At 37.9% G+C, this 15,393-nt stretch overlaps 1 protein-coding gene across 2 annotated transcripts in view; it reads left to right on the forward strand.

The window, feature by feature from the left end:
- The window catches only part of LOC124612297 (phenylalanine--tRNA ligase beta subunit), a 107,029-nt gene that overhangs the window by 76,549 nt on the left and 15,087 nt on the right, over positions 1-15,393 (forward strand). The gene's annotated exons all lie outside the window — the stretch shown is intronic.

The following is a 15,393-nucleotide window of genomic DNA, read 5'->3' on the forward strand; positions in this document are numbered from 1 at the left end:
TTACAATTCACAAAAAATATTCTGACAAAAATATAGGAAAACATTTACAACTTCCCTCATTAGATTTGGTATCGACAAATCCAGTAGAAAATAACACATCTCCCAGATCCATTACAGTTTCCTCTTAATAGCTCAGGAGTCCACTACACAGGAGGTGGCTATACGGGTAGCAGAGGCTGTGTGGAAGGGTCTGGGTGGTTTTTTTTTTTTAGGTTAGAGGGACTCAGGGAACCACAGGAGTAGTGACCGTCTAAAAGTGGGGAGGTAAAACACAGTAAGGTAGTTGTAGAAATGATTGGTATTGTAGTTGTAAATTGTCGTAGCTGTGTTGGGAAAGAACCAGAGCTCCAAGCCCTAATAGAAAGCACTGAAGCTCAAATAGTTGTAGGTACATAGAGCTGGCTAAAGCCAGAAATAAGTTCAGCTGAAATTTTTTCAAACAATCTAACAGTGTTCGGAAAGGATAGATTAAATACAGTTGGTGATGGAGTATTTATTGCTGTCAGAGGCAGTTTGCCTTGTAGCGAAATTGAAGTAGATAGTTCATGTGAAATAGTATGGGTAGAGGTTATAGCTGATAATCGGACTAAACTATTAATTGGATCATTTTACAGACACTCCTCCCCCCCTCCCCCCCCCCCCCCCCCCAACTCAGAAGATATAGTTGCTGACCAGTTCAAAGAAAACTTGAGTCTCATTTCAAATAAGCACCCTGCTCATACAATTATAGTTGGTGGTGACTTCAGTCTACCCTCGATATGCTGGAAAAATTATATGTTTAAAGCTGGCGGCAGGCATAAAACGTCATCCGTAATTGTACTGAATGCTTTCTCAGAAAAGTATTTTGAACAATTAGTTCATGAGCCCACTCGAAGCGTAAATGGTTTGCGAAAGCATACTTGACCTTTTAGCAACAAATAATCCTGGACAAATAGTGAGTATGTGACAAATACAGGGATTAGCGACAGCAAGGAAGTTGCTGCTAGGCTGAATATCGTAATACCTACAACCATCAAAAAGAAATGCAAAGTATATCTATTTAAAAAAGCTGATAAAAATGCTATTAACGTTTTTTTTAAGAGACAGTCTTCACTCCTTCTGATCTGTTCATGTAAGTGTAGAAAAGTTGAGGAATGTTTCCAAAGAGATAGTATGGACAGCAATTGAGAGATATATACCACATAAATTAATAAGTGATGGTACTGATCCCACATGGTACACAAAACGGGTCAGATCGTTGTTGCAGAAGAATGAAAACAGCATGCCAAATTTAAAAGAATGCAAAATCCCCAAGATTGGCAAAGTTGTACAGAAGTTTGAAATATAGCGCGTACTTCAGTGCGAGATACTTTTAATAATTTCCACAGTGAAACTCTGTCTTGAAATCTGGCAGAAAACCCAAAAAGATTCTTGTTATACATAAAGCACACCAAATACCTTCACTGCGCGATAACAACGGTGAAGTCACTTATGACAGTGCCACTAAATCAGGGTTATTATATGCGGTTTTCCAAAACTCCTTCACCTAAGAAGACGAAATAAATATTCCTGAATTCCAATCAAGAACAACTGCCAAGATGAGAAACATAGAAGTAGATAAACTTGGTGTAACAAAACAGCTTAAATCACTTAATAAAGGCAAGGCCTCTGGTCCAGATTGTATACCAGTCAGATACCTCTCAGAGTACGCTTATAAAATAGCTCCATATTTAGCAATTATATACAACCACTCGCTCACAGAAAGATCTGTACCTAAAGACTGTAAAATTGCTCAAGTCACACCAATACCCAAAAAGGGAAGTAGGAGTAATCTGCTGAATTACAGGCCTATATCACTAGCATCGATTTGCAGTAGGGTTTTAGAACATATACTGTATTCGAACATTATGAAGTACCTCGAAGAAAACGATTTAGTGACACGTAGTCAGCACGGATTCAGAAAATATTGTTCTTGTGAAACACAACTAGCTCTTTATACTCATGAAGTAATAAGTAGTATCGACAGGGGATGTCAAATTGATTCCATATGTTTAGATTTCCAGAAGGCTTTCGACACTGTTCCTCATCCGCGTCTTCTAACCAAACTGCGTGCCTATGGAGTATCGCCTCAGTTGTACGACTGGATTCATGATTTCCTGTCAGAAAGGTCACAGTTCATAGTAATAGATGGAAAGTCATCGAGTAAAACAGAAGTAATATCCGGCGTCCCCCAAGGAAGAATTATAGGCCCTCTATTGTTCCAGGTCTATATTAACGACATAGGAGACAATCTGAGTAGCTGTGTTAGATTGTTTGCGGATGATACTGTCATTTACCGTCTTGTAAAGTCATCAGATGATCAAAACGACTTGCAAAATGATTTAGATAAGATATCTGTATGGTGAGAAAAGTGGCAATTGACCCTGACTAAAGAAATGTGTGAAGTTATTCACATGAGTACTAAAAGAAATCAGCTAAATTTCGAATTCGTGATAAGTCACACAAATCTGAAGGCTGTAAATTCAGGTAAATACTTAGGGATTAGAATTACAAATAACCTAAATTGGAATGATCACATAGATAATATTGTGGGTAGAGCAAACCAAAGACTGCGGTTCATTGGCAGAAGACTTAGAAGGTGCAACAGGTCTACTAAAGAGACTGCTTACATCACGCTTGTCCGCCCTATTCTGGAGTGTTGCTGTGCGGTGTGGGATCCACATCAGGTGGGACTGACGAGTGACATTGAAAAAGTACAAAAAAGGGCAGCTCATTTTGTATTGTCACAAAATAGGAGAGATAGTGTCGCAGACATGATATGTGAATTGGAGTGGCAATCATTAAAACAAAGGTGTTTTTCGTTGTGGCGAGATCTTGTCATGAAATTTCAATCACCAGTTTTATCCTGTGATTGCGAAAACATTCTGTTGCCACCCACCTACATAGGGAGAAATGATCATCACGATATAATAAGAGAAATCAGGGCTCACATAGAAAAATTTAAGTGCTCATTTTTCCTGCATGCCGTTCGGGAGTGGAACGGTAGAGAGACAGCTTGAAGGTGGTTCATTGAACCCTCTGCCAGACACTTTATTGTGAATAGCAGAGTAATCACATAGATGTAGATGTTGTCTTCTCATGCCTCCATCTAATCCCAGCATTCTCCACCAACAAACAGTGCTCTTCTCCCTTCCCCAACCCTCAATCCTCAAGGCAGGTTGCTGCTTTTGTTCCATGTGACAGCTAAATTCTTGCCCAAGTTGCCATAGATGGCAATCATTTGTGCATGTGATATGCTTGCTTGTGTGAATGGATGTGTGTGCATGTTTCCTTTTATGAAGGACGCCCGTGGCCGAAAGCTAAATATGCAACACACTTTTCACTGTACCTGTCTGCAACTCATTGTGTCATCTTTGCGATGAGCAGCACTCTATCCTTCTCATTACTTGTTGTCATGAGTTTTTAACTATTGAGATGAATATTGTGTTTGTATTGCCTGTTAACTTCTGTCATTGATCTTCAGCTGATGTGTGTTTGATGATTTTTCCTGATGTTTCGCCAGCATGAGTGCCTGGCATTGTTAAAGGCCCTGCATTGCTGAAGGTGGACTATGTGGCAGATGAACCCTTGACAGTGTCAACCGCCCTTGCTGCAAAAGTCAGAAAAATTCTTAAACAGACATCAGCTGAAGATCCCAAGTTGGAAGCCAACAGGCAATACATCAACAAATGATCATGAAAGCCTAAATTATTATGATTTTGTCTTAATTGCATCATTTTCTAAAATGGAACTAACTGCTTTGATTGTTCCCTGCTACAATATTGGAACTTATGTACCTGCCTTTACCGAATGCGCCTTTGCACTGGAGATGCTCTCTCACTTTTTTTTATGTATATTTCTCATAACATGCTCCCATCAATAAAATTTGCAAATACACAAATACTTTTTGTTTTTTGTGAGAAGATTGATGGTTTATGCTTTTGAAAGGAAGTGGGTACCGATATATTAGGATAAAATCTTCGGACGTATTTTGTATTTCACTGTGCATGAGACAAGTATATTAACAATAAAAGGAAAAGGATAGAATGCTACAAAAGGATAGAATGCTATTCAACATAATGATGACACACTGAGTTGCAGTAGGCATGACAAAAAGGCTGTTACATTTTTAGCTTTCAGCCAAAGCCTTTTTCAGAAAAGGAAGCACACACGTATGCATTCACACACACTTGACCACCATCTTTGGCAGCTTGGAGCTGTTTTATTGTTGATATTCCAACCTGATGTTTCCATTGTTAGTCAAGTATATTATGTGATTAAAAAGAGAGATATTTCAAAAGGAGAAAGCTTTAAAATTGCAAGGAGACACATGGCTGGCCCAGTAGGTAAAAGTTCTAGTACTCAGCCATTTACTCTATTTCTCCTTTCTCAAATTTCTCTTGTCCCTCACTTCCTTTCTTCTTTTCTGTATCATCTTATTTATCTTCACCTCCCCCCATCTCTCTCTTTAGTTATTTCTCACCTCCTTTTCTGTTTGCTTCTTAGTTGTGCTAATCTTCCTACCTCTGATTTATCTTCCTATCTTCTTTACTTGTTGCTATGTCCTACCGTCACTGGACTGCAGGTGGCTTGCTTCTGCCCCTTCATCTTTTCTCCCCTTGTCCTCAAATCAGATGGGGTCCTCTCATTCTGGGATCTGAGTGACCTGCCCCTTCTTCCCAACCTACCAAACTGTATCCCTCTTTCCTCCCTGGTAAAAGAACTGATAGTTCCAGAAGTGTGGAATTGATCTTTCCGACTGTTATTGTGTCTGTGAGCAATACTGGAATTTTGTCTCTGGATCTAAGTACAAGCCACCTACACTGTCTTCTTTAAATTCTACACAGAAAATATTTAAACTTTGTGTTTTTGTACTTCTTGTCTAACTGTTTAGGGCTCTTAGTACACACATCATGTGAGGTGTGATCAAAAAGTAATGGAAATTTTTGTTTTTCTTAAAGAATCTTTATTTAATCACGATCATCATCATCATCATCATCATCAGCTTAGTCCACTTAAAGTAAACCTGTCTGATATAATACACTTGTATCAGCACCTTTTCCAATCTTGGAAGCCCTTCTGAATCTCACTTTTCTTTATGGTGGTCAGCTCCTTCAGCAATTCTGTTTTTATCACATCAGAGGTGGTGAAACGACACCCTTTCAAGATTATCTTCAGCCTGGGGAATAGAAAGAAGTCACAGGTGCCATGTCCAGCAAATATGGTGGCTATGAGGCAACGTAATGGTTTTATTTTCTGTCAAGAAATCCTGTATGAGTATTGAGGAGTGAACAGGAGCATTATCATGATGGAATTTCCATGAGTGGCTTTGCCACAGCTCAGGCGATTTTCTTCAGACTGCTTCATTCAGACTGTACATAACTTCCAAGTATTATTCCTTATTGACCGTACGACCATAAGGCATGAACTCATGATGCACTATCTCAATGTAATCAAAGAAAACAGTGACCACAACTTTCACATGTGATCAAACTTGAATTTTTTTCAGTCTTATCTTTTCAGGCAGTTTCCATTGGGACAGTTGGGCCTCAGTTTCAACATCACAGCTGTATACCCATGTTTCGTCACCCATCGTAACCTTCTTTAGAAGTTCTGATTCGTTGGCAGCTTTATTCAGCAGTTCCTGAGTGATGTCTACACAATGTCATTTTTTGTCAAAATTCAACAATTTTGTACAAACTTTCCTGCTACACATTTTGTGCCCAAAACATCTGAAAAAGTTGCTTGGCATGAGCCAAAGAATATTCTGATATTTTCAGTAACCTCTCTGATAATAATTCAGAGATTTTCCAGAACCATTTTCTTTACTTCTTCCACAGTGTCATCAGTAATTGATGTGCTAGTATGGCCATGGAAGTTGTTGTCTTCAAAGTCATCTTACCCTCTTTGAAATGTTTCAATACTACTCATCTTACTTATAGTATATTCGCCAAAAGCCACAGTCGGCATTTTGAATGTAGTGGTGCACCATATTCCATTTTTGAAGCAAAATTAAATGCAAATTGTTTGATCCATCTTTTTCAAAAGTAAAAATTCACCAAGCAATCGAAAACACTTACAACCTTTTCAACTGTCAGTAATACACTAAATATTCAAAACAGCTGAAAATGCAAATGTAGATCAGGATCATGTGTACCAACAAGATAAAAAATAATAATAATAAAACAAATTTTTAAAATCAGATGTATAAAGCCTGCAAATTAAAAAAAAAAAAATCCTGTTACTTTTTGTTCACACCTCATGTAGTGATCACATATCTTTCAGTTATTGTTACCATTACATCCAAGGTGAATTTTGGGAGGAGGGAGTGAAAATTTTGAGTATGTAATTAACATAGTATTTTACAATATTATGTACTTGTCAGTGGTGATGTATTTAATATCCAAAGATATGGATTGTGTTCTTTATTTCATAGATTATATATTGTCATTTCTTAGTTTTATTGTCTGTGTAAATGAAATTTTTAAATAGAGGAATGTGTTTCAGCACTTAAGATTTATGATAATATTGCTGTAATTTTAAATAGTTAATTTTTGATTTTAGGTCAGTCTGTTTATTCAAAATGTCAGGATATTTCATCATATACGTGAAAAATTTATATTTCTATTTAGCCTGCTACCTTTTCCAGTGGTGTGTAAGATTGATAAGCATTGTGTTATGTTACTAGTTGTGGGGTTTCGTTCTTTCAGATGTGAACTAAGTGAAAATAGGTTTATGCCTGTGAAATTAAGATGGTCTCTAAAGTTTGCTTTGAAATTTCTTCCTGTCTGTTGTATGTGCATTTTCTCATAGTTATCGTATTTTAACTTACAAACACTCAAATGAATGAATTTGCAGGACTGTTCTAGGGAATGACAAATTTGTAATCAGACTGTATTGTGTTTTCTGAAGTTTCATCCTCAGATTGATTTTTTGGAAAGCAAATTTGATTTTATCTGAAATTTTTCCCCGGTGTGATATGACAGTGAATGGAGCTTTTTTATTGTTATGCAGTTTTGTTAGGGTAATGCTGTCTTTCATTTTCATTGCTTATAACTTACTACTATACATCTTAAATGTATATGCACATATTGGGTGTCACAGGAGGAATGGTCAGTGTTCAGGTATGTGAGAAGAAAGATCATTTGATACAAAAAAAAGTCTAGTAAATTCACAGTAGTGAAGATGAAGTAAGAAGTAAGATATGCAGTTGGAACTCATGTTAACAGGACTTTTTTTACCAAATTATTCAATAAATTGCAGAGAACCACATCTTGTAAGTTAGGGGTGCAGGCCTGAACTTCATTCATGAGTTACGTGACACTAAGACATTAAACCTAAAAAAATCACTGCAATTGTTTGTCTTTATACTGCTTAGATAATAGTATTTTTGCTTTAAGACATCTTTGAAATCCATGCTGTTTACTGTAGAGAAATGCAGCAATTCGAAATAGCCTATTTTTGTCGTCATTCATTTCTTAATCCTGTGGAAGATATTGGTTAAAGATAAGCCATTAAATTTTTGTGGACAAGCTTGGTTGTCTCCTAAATAAATTGATGTAATTTATGGTAAAAAATTGTGAATTCATTTGCAGCTATAAGAAAATGTGTATTCTTGACTTCTCTCTCTCTCTCTCTCTCTCTCTCTCTCTCTCTCTCTCTCTCTCTTTCAGTTCAATTCACAAATTTTAGTTCCTATTTGACAATACTGGTAATTAATTAATTAATGTCTAACAATATATTTGGTTTTCATTGTACAACTTTTCAATCTTGGTAACTGGTCAGCATATAATCACAGCCAATTCAATAACAGTAATGAGGAGTAAGTGGAAAGTGAATTAAACATAAGTACTTGCAATGTCAAGCTAATAGTTTTTATCATAGGTACTGAATGAGTGTTACATATACTACTATTATTTATAGCCACTTGTGTTCTTTAATCAACTATCACTGATTTCTGTGTCAGCCTCCATTTTCCTTTCATGTAACATTTTGTCTTGTAATTAATTGTGTCATGATTTCTCTGCTGTTCTTAATTTTCAGTCTCATGTATAGCATATTGTATTTGTCTACTTTTCCTCATAATATATGTAAACTGGAACATTCGTTTTGGTTTGTTACTGTCCTATATTGACCAGCAGTATGTTTGAACTCAACTTATGATTGTTTATACTGTTTTTGGGGATTTGAGCAACTTCACATTTATGTTAGACTACAGCTGACAAAATGTATTGATGAGAACGCTTTCTGTCTGTTGAACATGGAAGTCATCCTTATTGCATAGCATTGTGACAGAAAGTATGGTTTTTAACATGACAGCATAATGGACTTGAATGTGTCGTTTACTACCAAATGTTCCATCTTTCCATCACTTGTAAGCATTCAGGCCATCCGTTGCAGATTAGTTTCTGTTGCTATCATAGTAATCTGTATTCACTATATGACAGGCTTCTCCAACACTGCCCCACTGTGCGCAGGCACTACCTGGTGCTCCTCAGCTTGCCCACAAGCATGTGCAATTAGTGTAAGCCACCCGGAAGGTGGTCCATGCGCATTCTGCACATCTGAAGGGCAAGTGGCCACCCCTGTTGGCACACATTCTGTTAGTGTTGTAGCATTATGCAGGCTGCTTGCATGGCTGGTTGCTTGATAGCAGGATTGTGTTTGATGCATCGCCGCACGAACTAAACTCTCCAACTTCGAATGACACCCTTTAAGCAGGAACACATTTACTGTCAGACATACTGGCAACCTTGTTACGATTCTGCAAACTTCTGATGCGGCTAGGCTGTGGACCAAGTCTTCCGAGCAGGACATAGCTCTCACTAGGTTCTTTTGGTATTGTGTTGAACAAACTAAGAATGGAATAGCAAATGTCAACCCTCATTGATGATTCTATAATCATGGACAATTTTGTGTTTAGTGTGAGAGACAGCGAGGAAGCTGCAATTGTTTGCTAGGAATGGGCAGAACTCTTCCTGCAAATAAGCCTTCCACTTTCCAAGTGAGCAACTAATTTGAAAGATGTGTCAATATAGGCAGGGAAAATCAGCTGCTAAATAATTGTTGAAATTCTTTTTGAAAACCTTCAGCTGTCTTTTATTATACACATTGCCACTAGTTTTGGTCATAGACCATTTTCAAGCTTAGTCTAAATGAGGAAATACAAAATGTTAGAGAATGTACAATTTGACAAGTTAGTGTAAGGTTATAAACATTGTGCATAAATGGCAGGAATATTGTACCATGATGTAAGCAATTACAAGTTGCTGATGCAGGCCAACCACAGTCAATAAAATTGTCAGCAATACTATAATTCTACAGAGCAGTTAATACCAAAAGGCTTATTCATACAAAAAATCAATAACAAACTAACATAAATTAGCTTCCCACCTTTTTACCATATATTCATTCTCTGCTTTGTCCCATAGATAAATAAACTTGGCCAATAATTTTGTTTGTGGGTTTTCACTCCCTTGTAACATTGACTCTGCGGATACTTTATTTATTTACTTAATGCATGTATAAGATAGTACTTGACTCTTTAATTTCCCTTGTCTCCCTTCATTGGTTCTCTTTTTCTCTCCCCCCACTCCTCAGTTCTACTCTCTTTCTCTATTACCTTTTCTTTTTTTCACATTGCCCTGTGCTTATAGCGGATTGTTAAAATTTCACTGTAAAGAAAAGCTTCCAACCCCCCCCCCCCCCAACCCCCCGCCCCCCCCCCTCCTACCCACCTTTCTTCTAGTTATGCTGTTTAAAATTAAAATATTTTTCTAGCACTCAGTTCAACTGAAGGCTCTTCACAGAAATTATAAATTTATTACTAAACATTTTGGTCAGTTTCACTTTCTCTGTTTCTATATGTGTGTTGTACACTTAATATTGCAATATATTTCACAGATGTAAGTTGTTGTTTACTTTCAACTAAAGACCACAATGTTCCATTACATCTGTTACATTAATGTTTCACTTTTTAGTACATACTGTACATATTTTATCTTTAACATGGCATTATCTTTGCTTGTTTTTTGCTTTCTGTTTGATGTATTTTCATCTGTTAATTCATTATTAATTTTCATTTGAATAAGCCTTTTGCTGACGATTACTCTGTACAATTATTATATTGCTGACAATTTTACTGACTATGGTTGGCAACATCAAGATATAACATTCCTGCCATTTATGCCGGAAAGTATGATATTTGTAACCTTACACTAACTAGTCAAATTATACACTCGCCAACATTTTGTATTTCCTCATTTGGTCTAAGCTTGAAATTGGTCTATGACCAAAACCAGTAGCACTGTGCAAAATAAAAAACAGCTAAAGGTTTTCACAATGGATTTCAATAATTTGAAAGAACTGACGGCAATAAGGTATGCCAAAAGGCTTTGGAACCAAGCCCACAACCCAAGTCTTGGGTAATCAATTGAGTACAGCAGATTACTTCATCTCCACTGACTACCAAAGGATAGCGGAAGAACCGAGTGACAAATTGGCAACGAAGAGAAAAGTTCTTCAAGCAACTGCCAAGTTTTACAACCCTCTTGGCCTGTTCACATCCATTGGGTGTGTTGTTCTGTATGTACGGACAACTGCTGAAGTTGGTTACACAGCACATTTTGTTGGCAGCAATATCAGATTGGCACCAATCAAGAAAGTAACTTTACCTAGGCTAGAATTGCTTGCTATATTGATAGGCTCATGACTCATTCGTTGCTTTTGCCAGAAAATGGGAGTCAGTGACAACAAGGCTACATTGTGGAGCGATTCAGCAGTCACTTTGGAATGGATATGAAATGATACAAACAAATTGAAAACTTTCATTTGAAATTGGCTGACAGAAATCCTGATGTACGCTACACCCAGTCAGTGGAGGCACTGTTCTGGAAGTCAAAGTCCCACAGATCATCTCATATGGAAACTCTAAGCAGACTTGCTAGTAGCACTTAACATCTGATGGTGTGGACCACCATGGTTTTCAGAAGACAGACAGTCATGGCTCTGGACATCCCATCTCTACTTAAATTAATGCCAGAAGCCAAAATCCGTACAAATGTCATTCTGATCATCATCGCCAAACCCCTGTCAGCATTGCAAAATTTAGATCCTGCTGGTGAGTACTTCATGTAACTGCCCTTGTATTTTGACTTGTTGAGAGTACAAAGAAAAATATTAGAAATACTAGTAGTCTGAGTACTCTGGAGTTACACAATGCCCATATAAACTTGATCAAAAGAGTTCAAGAGGAGCTATTAACTACCAAACTCGCTGTATTGCTTTAGGGAGAATAGTTGCTTAAAGCATCAAAGATAGCTTGGCACAATCCTTTCCTGTTGGTTGGTGCGATTTTGTTAGTTTGTAGGGTGCAATGCACTGCAGTCACCATAAAAATTGACCACCACATCAAAAAGTAAAAAGTTAAACTGTTCCTATTCACATGTGCCACGACACGGGCATTTCACATTGAACTTGTCAGTGATATGTCCACTGATACATTTATAATGGCCAGGTAACACTTTGTAGGACATGGAAGCCTACAACTTACTGTTTACCCTGACAATGTTACAACATTCCACGCAGCCAACACAGAACTCTCTGAACTCTTCAAAAATGTCCAGCATACTGACATACAGTATTGCTGTGTCCACAATGAAATTATTTGGATGTACATTCCACCATGGGCAGCTTGTTGGGGAGGCTGGTGGGAATTAATTATAGGCTTCATCAGGCAGTGTTTGAGGAAGTAACTTGGTCACTCTCAGGTGACTGAAAAGAACTTAAACACCATGTTGATAAGAATACAAGCCACAATAAATTCAAGACCCATCACTCAAGGAGAGAATGACTGTAAACTATAATGGAGACTGTGAATAAAAGTGTGAGCTGTAGTTATTGTGTTGAATTCCTTTAATTACTAGTGAGTTGCAACACTGTATTTTAGATATTAATTATTTAGTAATGGCAATCTCTTTAAAGTTCATGGGCTCGGTTCAAAGGAGTTTTTAACATACAGTTTTTCATTGGTCTGAATAATGCCATTTTGTAGTAATGGGGATAATAAAGAGTGTTGTCTTATGTAACATTGGTCATAGTAGATGGTCAGCAAATATGGAAATTATGGTTGTTTCTCTCCGTAGATAAGCAGTTGAAAGAAATATATGCCTTCATTTACCTTGTGCTCTACTGTGAACATTTTGTGTTTTATTTGTTGCTGGAGTCTATTAGCTAATTCAAATTTCATCAGTTGTTCGGTTGAGAAGGATAAAACTACTGTCATCAGCAACATTATTTTAGTACATAAAGTAACTTTCTGGTGTACAAGGGTTCTGGAATGTTTGCTTTCAAGGTAATTTATATTTACAGCAGTTGTTAAACAATCTCTACAGCCAACCATGTGTAGATAATCTTTTTGCATTTTCAATTTATTGTGATATTAGAAGTAATTAAGTGACAGTATTAGTCCTGCCAATTCAGTAAGTTCTTATTACTACTTGGTTCTAATTTATTTTGTCAGTAGGTTGCTATTAATGATTTTGAGAGCACTTTCAACAGGTACATTTATGTAAATGTTGGTGACATTGATTCAAATGAATCTCATTATGACGGGTGTACGAAAGTCTTGGACTTGATTAATAAAGTAGGGCATGTTCTTAACATAAAATGTGTGTATTTGGCTTCTAGTATGTTACTGAGCATCTTGGTAATCTGTAGCATCTTGGTAATGTGGGCTGGCTGGTCATAGAGTTGACAGTAGTTGCGTGGGTGGCTACATTTGTGGGTACTTAATTGTGACTTCAGCTTTTGGGACAGATTGGCTTATAACAACACAGTATTGGGCTTCAGAAACTGTTGATGAGAAGGAGATGTCCTACATCGTAAGATAAAACTTGTCATGAGCTGTATGTTCAACAAGCATCATTCTCTCCTCCTCCTTCTCTTCCTCTTCCTCTTCCTCCTACTCAAGTCCCTTACAAAAGTCTGCTTCGTGTAATTATGTTTATATAAGTCTGGCCAAGGGCTGATATGTCCAATGAATTTTGGATCTAAATTTGTAAAAATCAAGTCTTAAATTATTATGTTAACATTCTTTGCTTTTTTTTCTTGTTCAATAAATGAGTCTTTTGCCAAACTTTTCCTGAATCACAGCACCAGTATTTTTTCTTCTGTTAATTAATCCGGGCTAAAACAAATCCCATTTCATTGTCATTATCTGAGGATTCTTGAAAGAGATACAGTCCACAAAATTATTACCAACATTCTTAGTTCTATGCAGCTGTGATTAAATCAGGTTTTTATTAAAGAACAGTACTTCTCAGTCCGTTACTACATTCCTCAGTAAAGGCTGTTGTAACACATCAAACAAAGTATTGCATCATCTCAGTTCCGAAAGTTACGGAACCTGTACAGAAAACTGGAATAGAGATCAACATAAACATCATTTCTGCTCTTTTTGTTGCTCATGAAAATCGCACTTTGCATGTTGTACCACCATACAGCAAGACCTTCTGAGGTGGTGGTCCAGATTGCTGTACACCAGCACGTCCTCTTGCATTGATGCATGCCTGTATTCGTCATGGCATACTGTCCAATAGTTCATCAAGGCACTGTCGGTCCAGATTGTCCCACTCCTTAATGGCGATTCGGCATAGATCCCTCACAGTGGTTGGTGGGTCACATTATCCATAAACAGCCATTTTCAATCCATCCCAGGCATGTTCAATAGGGTTCATGTCTGGAGAACATGCTGGCCACTCTAGTCAAGCAATGTCATTATCCTGAAGGAAGTCATTCACAAGATGTGCATGATGGGGCCATGAATTGTCATCCATAAAGATGAATGCCTCGCCAATATGCTGCCGATATGGTTGCACTGTCAGTTGTAGGATGGCATTCACATATCGTACAGTCATAAAGGTGCTTCCATGACCACCAGCAGTGTACGCCGACCCCACATAATGCACCTCAAAACAACAGGGAACCTCCACCTTGCTGCTCTCGCTGGACAGTGTGTCTAAGGCTTTCAGCCTGACCAGATTGCCTCCAAACACGTCTGACGATTGCCTGGCGGAAGGCATATGTGACACTCATCAGTGAAGAGAACGTGATGCCAATCCTGAGTGGCCCATTCGACATGTTGGGCCCATGTGTATTGCGCCACACGGTGTCGTGGTTGCAAAGGTGGACCTCGTCGTGGACGTTGGGAGTGAAGTTGTGCATCATGCAGCCTATTGCACACAGTTTGAGTTGTAACATGACGTCCTGTGGCTGCATGAAAAGCATTATTCAACATGGTGGCATTGCTGTCAGGGTTCCTCCGGGCCATCATGCATAGGTAGTGGTCATCCACTGCAGTAGTAGCCCTTGGGTGGCCTGAACGGGGCATGTCATTGACAGTTCCTGTCTCTCTGTATCTTCTCCATGTCCAAACAACATCGCTTTGGTTCACTCTGAGATGCTTGGACACTTCCTTTGTTTGAGAGCCCTTCCTGGAACAAAGTAACAATGCGGATGTGATCGAACCGCGGTATTGACTGTCTAGGCATAGTTGAACTACAGACAACATGAACCGTGCACCTCCTTCCTGGTGGAATGACTGGAACTGATCGGTTGTCAGACCCCTCTGTCTAATAGGCACTGCTCATGCATGGTTGTTTACATCGTTGGGCAGGTTTAGTGACATCTCTGAACAGTCAAAGGGACTGTGTCTGTGATACAATAGCCACAGTCAATGTCTATCTTCAGGAGTTCTGGGAACCAGGGTGATGCAAAACTCTTTTTGATGTGCAAATTTCCCCAGATGCATTCAGGTAAATGCCATTACTGTGCCTTCAACAAGCCATTGCATTCCTTCTTTCAGACATTTTAATAGAAATGTGACTTGTTGTGTGGGTAGTAAAGTATAATTTCTTTTTTAAAGTAAGATAAAAAGAAAATAAACCGTACCATCAATAAGGGAAAAGGTAGAGTTCATTAATGGTATGCTATATAAAACTGTGATGTTAATGAAATTACAGTTCATAAAACCATGTCAATAACAGGAAACCCTTCACATTGAATTCCGAAATCAATAAAATATTATTATGTTTGTTAGACTTCATTGTTATGTAAATGTGGTATCAAGTCAGGGTGATTACTACCATTACATTCTTTGCCATCGCCAATGCAGAGATTTTTATATATATAAAAGTGCACTTGGACTGGCATTCTAAGACATTGGATGGATAGTTCGTCTGTATCATTCTGTGATGGGTTAAAACAGTTTCAGTACAAAAGGCGTGCTGGTGCAGTTGTGTACAACTCCAACACTATTTGAGTTATACATGTGTACATGGGTGGAGTTACAGTTTCCTTTTTGTGAAGATTTTGCAT

This window comes from Schistocerca americana, chromosome 1, assembly GCF_021461395.2.
Source record: "Schistocerca americana isolate TAMUIC-IGC-003095 chromosome 1, iqSchAmer2.1, whole genome shotgun sequence".
NCBI classification, from domain to species: domain Eukaryota; kingdom Metazoa; phylum Arthropoda; class Insecta; order Orthoptera; family Acrididae; genus Schistocerca; species Schistocerca americana.